Consider the following 9,900-nt stretch of genomic DNA (forward strand, 5'->3'; position numbering starts at 1 on the left):
GATTCTTAAGTGCTCTAAAGTCAAAATGGCATATTTTGAGTTCCAAAATGTTTTCTTACTTCATTTCTTGTCCATTGCAATATTTTCTTCCATGAATTTCCTTTTCAAAGATGATTCTTGACTCTATAAAACATGCATTATGAATATTCTCATGATCATTTGGTGCAAGTATATGTTCTTGAAATTACAACATTTGTTGAAAAATGGGAAAACATTTTTAATTGCTTAAATCTTTCTATTCCCAAGCATTATACTCATATTGATTCCATAAATCTTCATGTGCTTACATCCAAAAATTATGTCTTGAGAAATGAAATGTTCATGTGCTTATGTTGAAAAATCTTTACAATGAATCATAAGATCAATTCTTGAAATATGCTTTATGATTATGCTTAAATGATTGTTTCAAGATTGATTCTTTGATTATACTTATGAAATTGATCATGATGAACTTGTTGAACTTCATGAAAATAAATTTTGGTTCATCTATTATATTGGTCAAGACACATGCTTACATGATTTTTCATTTTGCTTGACCTTAAGGTTTAAAGTCTAAAACTTGACTTGAGTTATGCATTTGAATATGAATTTAATTATCAAGTTTGACCATAACATATATTGTGAGTTGACATAGTTGAAATTTATTTTGAATATGCATTTAAATGTTAACTATGTCTTCATTGAGCTTTATTGTTTACAAGATCTAAAGATTTGGTGTGCATCGAACTTTGGCTTATAGGTCACCATAAATAGCTTGACATGTCAAACAAAATATGGCCTATAGTTTTAGTTAGCAATGAATGCCTAATGTGCTTTGATTAATTATCTCTTTCTTAAATCTTGATAATTGGTAGTCGTTGATGATTGAATGTTCACTTTGAATATATTTATGAGTTGAGTGCTTTATTTTCAATTTTCTTTAGTATCACTCATGAATTATGAAGAATATTGAGAAATAGCATGTACCACATTAAAATTCAATGCTTGTAGTTTTTTTTGGTATATGTCCATTTATTTGTGAAAATTGGAATCATGATTATTGAAAATATCCATTTTATTTTTTGTAACCATGTTAGTGCTTACTTGATCACAATCTCTTTTACATGATTGCAATGAGTGCAAAATACTTTGGTCATGCTTCATTAATAATGATAGGCCTTTTGTGAAAGTTCTCCTTGAATTGATAATGTCATATATAATTTGGAGAATACATCTTGTAATGCTTGCTTCAAAATGACTTGGATGAATGACCGCTCGAAAAAACAATGCTTAATGATGATAATTTTTGAATTTCTCCTTGAGTTGCTATTTTTAGATATGAATTAAGGAATTTTTTGGAAATGCTTGATTGATACTGCTTGGCGGATTGATATTGAGAATAAATAATGAATGCTTGATGATGATTGATAGTACTTGATGATAATTGAATGATGCTTAAAGACTAATGATACCTTAGACATGCCTAGGAACTACTTTGCAAATACTTCTTGAAAATTTGAGTATTTTATGCATATGTTGAACATCTATTCAAATGCTCATACTTTTTTAGTTCCACGAATACTTAAGTATTAGGGAAATAAATTGAATATCTATTTGAATGCTCATTTATTCTAGGCTCATGATTTCTCTCCTAATATTTGATCTATTAAGGATCTCTAGCAATTTGTGTTGAGCTTATGATTTCTTAAGGGGGAGTCAATCATTGTCTTTGATATCATAAGGAATTAAGTTATTGAACAACAAGGTTTGGTGAGAATTCAACATTTGGTGTTCTTCGTTACCGATAACATCTTTCTAAACAGTAAAATAGATATTGTGCCTTATATTTCTTCTCACTTAAACCCGAATGTTGAAATGCATAATTGGTATCAAGCCTTAAGTTTTCTTAATTAGTGTCTAGCTTTGATATTAGCATCAAGCTTTATAATTGTCTCTTCTCACTTGTGCTTTAAATTGATCATATCTTTTTAAATGCGTTTGAGTCTTGAAGTTGATATGCTTGGAATACTTAATGATAGCGAAAGTCTTTACTAGTGCTTTACCAATTGATATAATGAGCTTTAAAATGATTCCATCTCTCATAATTGATATGTGCTTATTGAACATCTTCATGATTATCTTTCTTGAACTTCATAATGTTATGTCCACATTTTGCTTACAAATATATATACATGTGGCATTCTTATTGATGATTCGCTTAAGAAATTAATACATGAATGTGCTTAATAGGTATATTCCTTAATGACTTGGTTGAGGATATTAAGTGCAAATATATGATGACTTGGTGACTTTATGGTTACAAATTCATGGTCTTAACGCTTATATTCTTGATGGATTTTGCTAACCATTATTTCTTGCGCTTAAGTGCTTAATGCTCACTCTTCTTAACCTTTTTGATATAAGAAAAAGGGGGAGAATTGATAACTCTATAATATAGAGTTATTTGAGCTTAATTTTGATACTAATTTGGCTTAGTTTTTGTAGTAATGCATAAAAATTAGTAGATTTTATTTAATTATTTTAAATTAGTTAGTTTAGGTGAGTCAATCTAATCTTAGTTAATTTTATGCTTAATTTGGTGTTAATGTGGTTAAGATAGGTTGTTATTGATTTATTTGTGCTTTTGTAGGTGTTTGAAAGAAAAATTTTAGTGAAAGAAGGAGAGCAATTTTAAGGTGTAGACTTTTAATGCACATGTTTTGGTATTTTGACCATAACTTTCTCTAAAGAGCTTTAAATGAAGCAATTCTTAAACCATTGGAAAGATAAGAGAAAAATATACAACTTTCATGTTTACCACTTCACCCAGTTCTGCCTAGAACATGGTCAAAAATCTTATTGAAGTTAATGCACTGCAGCAGTCCTAGACCAATTGCGATTTTTGTTAATTCATTTGGCAAAGCTGCGACTTACATAGTTTGATGAGGAAATCCTAGCTGAAATTGACTTCTTTCTTCACCCAACTTGGTTTGACTTCAAAGCCTATAAAAACAACCTTTCAGAGGACTTGAGGGAGAAGGGAACGAAGAAACACCAGATTAACATCTAAGAGTCAAGGCACAGAGTTATTGAAGCTACGAAGAATTTGCAAAATTCAAGGAGATTTGAAGATCAAGAATACAATTCTTGAGTTTTCTACATTTTCTTTTATTCTCTTATTTTCTTGGTTTTGCTTTTAATGTTTAGATTTTGTTCGATGATAATGTGTGACTTGATGGGGAACTAAATTTTTAATCTAAAATTATGATTGAACTCAATATGTAGTCTAAATTATTTATCTCTCTTTTACTTATATTTGATAGATTTAAGTTATTTATTTTATTCTGTTCTTAATGTTTCTAATTGCCTGATCACCAATTAGATTGAATTGGAAACCTAGGTTAAACCTTGACGAAGGAGATTTAGGTAGACCTTGAATAAAATAGTATATGATCGAATACACTTAGTTGATTAGGTGGTTTGATTTGCATATAGGGTAGACATACACTTATGAGCCATACGTAGCCAGGATTAGAGCACAAACTTAATGAATCTTTCTTCAATTTAATTTGCATAGACATATAATAAATTAATTAGGATAGGTATTTTTATAAGAAACTCAATAGAGACTTGTAAATAATTTAGGACTCTAGGTTCGCAACTTAAACCATTAAACTGAGTTAAGAAAGAGAGACAATAATCAGATGAAATATTAAGGGATATTATAATCTTAGGCCTGGTAGTCATTCACATTTAATAAAGTAAATTTGCATAGATTAGTATCGTTATTAGTTATTAATTTAATTTTTTTTTAATTTTAATTGTTTAGATAAAATTAAGGTATGTTAAGTTTAGTAGTTAACTCTAAATATTAATTCAATTCTCTGTGGGATCGATACGCTACTCATCTCTATATTATCTTTGCAATACGTACACTTGCGTGAGCAAAAAATTCAACAACAAGTTTTTGGTGTCGTTGCCGGGGAATTGATTTTTAATTCTTTTTGTTAATATTAATACCAAGCATTCTTAATTTTAATCTAGACTTTCCTTTTCTTTAATTTTTTTTCTTTTTTTTAGGTACTTTTGGTCTTTGTATGCGAAGAGTCCAAAATTTGGAAATTGTTCCTTTTGATCTAGAAATTGAAAAGACTTTTCGAAGACTTCGGAAGAAAATAAAAAAGTTTATGCTCCAAGTAAAACAATGGCTGATCAATAAGAGGAAGAGACCAAGCCTTTGAAGGATTATGCAGTCCCACAACTATAAAATCTCCACTCTAGTATCCAAAGACCTCATATTCAAGCCAATAATTTTGAAATTAAGCCATTAATCACTCAGATGATTCAGACTGTTGTTCAGTTTGGGGGTTTGCCTAATGATGATCCGAATGCTTATATTGTAAATTTTCTGGAAATCTGCGATACATTCAAGGCCAATGGTGTTACTGATGATGCCATAAGATTGAGGCTTTTCCCTTTTTCATTGAGAGATAAAAGAAAAAGTTGGTTAAATTCACTTCCTGCTGGTTCCATTAATACTTGGGATGATTTGGCTAAAAAATTCTTAGAAAAATTCTTTCCACCTATAAAGTCAACAAAAATGCGGAATGATATCACTTTTTTCATGCAATTTGATTCTGTATCACTATATAAGGCTTGGGAGAGGTATAAGGATTTGATGAGAAGATGTCTTCACCATGGATTACGTAAATGGCTGCAAGTTCAGACTTTTTATAATGGTTTGCTAGGACCTTTTAGAACTACCATTGATGCTGCGCTAGAGGTGCACTCATGAGTAAATCCATTGATGAGGCTTATGATTTGCTCAAAGAGATAGCTTCTAATAATTATCAATGGCCATATAATAGGTTAGGTACAAGAAAAATTGCTGGAATTCATGAATTAGATGTGATAAACATTGTCTCTACACAATTGGCCTCTCTCGCAAAGAAAATAGATAAACTGTCACGACCCGGAACCTCCCTCAGGCCCATGACAATCGCCGCGACGTCCCGATTGACACTCATTATCCGGAATGCCAACCGGAACCCCGCAAGGCTTACATATCAGTTTCTTTCCTTTCCTGTGAGCAATCATTGTTAAATATCGAGTTTTTAGAGAATATATACTATTTTAGATCAAAAACAATCAAAATAAAATTTTCGCCATACAGGGGTATTTTTTCTCAAAAATTTCGAAACTGGCTAAAACGTAATATACAAGTACAAAACACATAATTCATATTTAAAATGAGTTTAAAAGTCTAAAATCTTCATTTAAAACGAAATTACGGTTATTTGAATATAATAAGAAAATAAAAGAAATATTAAGGAAAATATTTTATTTTCTTATAAAACAATATTTATAGAGTTATACGTGAATAATTTTTATAGCGTAAAAGCTAAATAAATTTATACATACTGAAATACAGTAAGTCAAAATATTTAATTTAATTTACAATAATAAGAGGGCCCCCGAATAAACAAAACTAAAGAGGACTGTGAACCTACGATTTGGAAAATGCAGATCCAATGGTAGTCCTCGATGAGATCAGCTATCTACAGTCTATACTGAACCTGAAATGGCTGGAAAGGAGTTGGGTGAGATTTTGCAATCCTAATGAGTAAACAGACATTATCATAAATATCTAAAGGCGAGTAAAATGGAGGCAAGTTTAAACAATAAATTTCAACCCATTTCATAATGTTTTCAATTTATTTCTTAAACCATAAAATATTTATAATTTACCAAAACAATTGTTAAGGCTTATGTCTTTTATTAAAACAAGGCTCAAGCCAAAACTAATCCTCGGGGATACCTTGGTCGAGGCATCTAACCGAGTTCGCCAAGGGTGTTAAAATATTCACACGTGAAACACATTTTTATTTTTAAAAACCAATCGTTCCTTGGCGTTGGCCGAGTTACACATTCACATGGGGGTTCGACGTGAAGTGAGCTCTAATACTATCCCAGGAGTTATCCTCCTGGCCTCTACAACCGGAGTAACTATATAACTGGGTTTACCGTGCCCCTCTAATAGGCAGTCCACGGAAACCCGTCACTGCAGTGACTAACCCACCAATTTTAATAAAATTTCGACAGTATAACGTGACTTTTATTTATTTATCCAGCCTGCATAGTAAAACAACTTACATAAATTTCCCAATGCATTCACAAAATATAGCCACATATACTCATTTCTCATAAGCCATTCCTAGGAAAATATATATTTTTCAAGTCAATTTGTAGCCTCCAATTACTCAATTTCATAATCAATACAATATATTTTTATTTGTCACATTTATTCCTAAAACATCAAAAATCCCGTTTTAATCTCGTTCTCATTTCATAAAATACATAAAGGGCATTTAAAATAAACTCTAGATAATTTACAATAATAATAAGTTTACTCACCGTTTGTACAAACTAAAAGCTTTCTAAGCGCCCCGATCACTACTCGTCGGGTACGACTTCTTTGCCTTTTCCGGAAGGCTCTCCTCCTAGACACATTACAAAAATTTACACAATTCATCACATTGATGCTAAATCACTATATAATTAACTTAAATCCTATACTAATGCATGGTATGAAATGCAATAGCCTAAAACGGCTTAAACGCGGTATTAACCTATTTTTGGCACTTTGCCCGATAAATTGCTAACGCGCTCCATTTTAGCTCTAAATCATCCCATTCTCTCTCCAACATTTCTAACCATTAAATATCAGCCAATAACCTTCTAAAAACAACAAAATCAGCTCACTCACTTCCTTGGAAAATTCGGCCAAAAATGGGACATTAACTCGGTTAATTTTCTACTTTGTTTTTCTATCACGTTTAATCGTTTTTCATCATTTTCTCTTCATTTCCCTTAGAATAAAATCAATTCATCATCATTGTACAGCATTGAGCATCCAGCCAAGAGTGGGTATTGTGAAAATTTAATGATTTCTTGCCCAATTTAATTTCTAAACACATTTAACTAACTAAAACTATTAATTTAACTAAAAATCAAAACCTAAAAATTTCAATTTCTCTCCCCTAGAATTTCGTCCAGACCTTGATATCACTTTTTGATCTCTCTCCTCAAGCATGCTAAATGGAAATAAAGGCATAGGAAAGGTAGAAATCAAGCTAAAATCGAAAAATCTTACCGTTAGACGCGTAAACGAGCGAAAAACGCGAATTTCCCTTTGAATTTTCTTGTTTCTCTTTGGTTTTTCTTTTTTTCTTCCTTTCCTCTCTATTTCCTCTCTTGTTCTTCCTTATGGCCGGCCAGCACTCAAAATTTGGGTTTAAATGGGCTGACTTTTCATTAAAATAATATTATTTCATTAAAAAATGTCACGTGTCACTTTCCCATTGGCCCATTTTTAAAATTTCATCCATTTGTTTCCAAATTTTCACCATACACTTGTCCCACATATCCATAGCTTAGATAAAATTCTCAGACTTATCCAAAGTCTCGGTGGAGTAATTTTTAAAATTTACACTTTTGCCCCCGTAAAAGTCAAAAATTACATTTTTGCCCCAAAAATTGAAAAATTGCCCATAGACATATTTTTCATCCCTTATACTCATACCATTCTCCAATTTATCAAATTTGATCTAAATTCTCTCAAAATCTCAAATTTTGCTTGTGGGTGGTAAAATTACGATTTTGCCCCTACACTCCAAAAATCACCAGAATTAAACTTTTTCACTTCCTATCATTAAATTATACTCCAAATAGTTAATCTTGGTCAAAAATTTCACTCCATGATCAAATTATTATCTTAGGTGGCAAAATGACGATTTTGCCCTTGAATATCAAAATTTCTAATTTTACCCCAAATGAACCATCGAACTCCGAACAATCATTTTTAGTCATTCCTGGACTATAAAATATTAAATTTCATCCTACAATTCCTATTTGAACTAGTTCGATGTTAAATCAATTTAAGTGTACCGTTAGGTACAATATCAGGTTTCGTTCATTCTTAGGTGCTTTTCTAGCGTAATAACATGTTACTCAATGCATGTATGTCATGACATGTATTTATAGGGTCGGGTTTTACAATTCTACCCCCCTTAAAACAAAATTTTGATCTCAAAATTTCACTTACCAGATTCGACAAATAGATGCGGGTATTGGTTCCTCATCTGATGCTCTACTTCCCATGTCATTTCCTCCATTCGAGCACTTTTCCACAACACTTTGACCATTGAAATACTCTTGTTTCTCAGTACTCGATCCTTTCGATCCAAGATACTCACAGGTTGTACCTCAAACTTCAAATCGTCATGCAACTCGATCGGAGGTGCTTCGAGGACGTGAGAGGGATCTGGTACATATTTCTTAAGCATGGAGACATGGAAAACGTTGTGGATCCAATCTAACTCCGGAGGTAATTCTAACCGATAAGCCACTGGTCCAATCCTTTCAATGATTCGGAATGGTCCAATATATCTCGGGTTGAGCTTTCCCCTCTTCGCAAATCGAATCACACCTTTCATTATCCAATAAAACACCATAATTTATCATGATAGTATAATCAATAAGATTTAATACTTCAAAGTATTCAAATTATTACCTTTCCAAGGAGAAACCTTAAGAAAAACTTTATCATTGATCTCAAACTCCAAGTCTTTTCTCCGTTTATCTGCATAGCTCTTCTGCCTATCCTGGGCTACCTTTAGCCTCTCTCGTATAACCTTGATCTTGTCATTAGTTAGCTCGATCAATTCCACACTCACTAACTTTCTTTCACCCACTTCATCCCAACAAAGTGGAGTACGACATTTCCTTCCATATAAAGCTTCGTATGGTGCCATACCAATGCTAGACTGAAAGCTATTGTTGTAAGCAAATTCCACCAATGGCAAATGTCTATCCCAACTCCTAATAAAGTCAATGACACAAGCCCGTAACATATCCTCTAAGGTCTGGATAGTCCTCTCTGACTGACCATCCGCATGTGGGTGAAAAGCAGTGCTAAATTTCAATTTGGTTCCGAGAGCTTCTTGAAATTTTGGCCAGAATCGAGAAGTGAATCGAGGATCTCGGTCTGACACTATAGAAACGGGAACTCCATGTAGCCTCACAATCTCATCTATATAAAGATGAGCCAGCTTCTCAATAGAGTATGTACTATGGACAGCTAAAAAGTGAGCGGACTTAGTCAACCGATCTACGATCACCCAGATCGCATCCTTTCCCCTCTGTGTTTGCGGCAATCCCAAAACAAAATCCATAGTTACATGCTCCCATTTCCACTCGGGAACAGGCAAAGACTGAAGTGTACCTGCTGGCCTCTGATGCTCCGCCTTAACTTGCTGACATACGAGACACTTTGCTACGAATTCTGCTACGTCTCGCTTCATACCCGGCCACCAATAATTCTCCCTGATAGTCCTATACATCTTGGTGCTTCCGGGATGTAATGCATAGGCAGATGAATGGGCTTTTTCCATGATCGCTTGTCTCAACTGGTTTCCCTCAGGAACACAAACTCGATCTCTAAACATCAAGACGTTATCCTCTCCAAATCTGAACTCACTGACTCCCCCATCGGTCAGTTTTTGAATTTCTTTTCTTAACTCATCATCAGACCTCTGAATGTCCTTGATCTGATTAAGTAACGAAGGTCGCACAATGAAGTTTGCCAATAAGGATCCATCCTCACCATTTCTCAACTAGACCCCAAGAGATTTCATCTCTATTAATGCTGGAAAATAACAATTCTGAAGTGCTGCTAAAGATGATGAAGACTTACGACTTAAGGCATCAGTTACAACGTTCGCCTTTCCCGGATGATAGTCTATCACCAAGTCATAATCTTTTATCAACTCCAACCATCGCCTTTGCCTCAAATTAAGCTTCTTTTGGGTGAGCAAATATTTTAAACTCTTGTGATCCGTAAATATCCGACAATGCTCACCA

At 33.2% G+C, this 9,900-nt stretch overlaps 1 non-coding gene across 1 annotated transcript; it reads right to left on the reverse strand.

The window, feature by feature from the left end:
• Nucleotides 1–4,576: 4,576 nt before the first annotated feature.
• LOC148764094 (small nucleolar RNA R71) lies at nt 4,577–4,683 on the reverse strand. Its single transcript, XR_016024915.1, has one exon. It is a non-coding gene; the product is annotated as a small nucleolar RNA R71 (small nucleolar RNA).
• Between the last annotated feature and the right edge of the window lie 5,217 nt (nt 4,684–9,900).

Source organism: Theobroma cacao, chromosome 2 (assembly GCF_053813885.1).
Source record: "Theobroma cacao isolate CCN51 chromosome 2, ASM5381388v1, whole genome shotgun sequence".
NCBI lineage: Eukaryota > Viridiplantae > Streptophyta > Magnoliopsida > Malvales > Malvaceae > Theobroma > Theobroma cacao.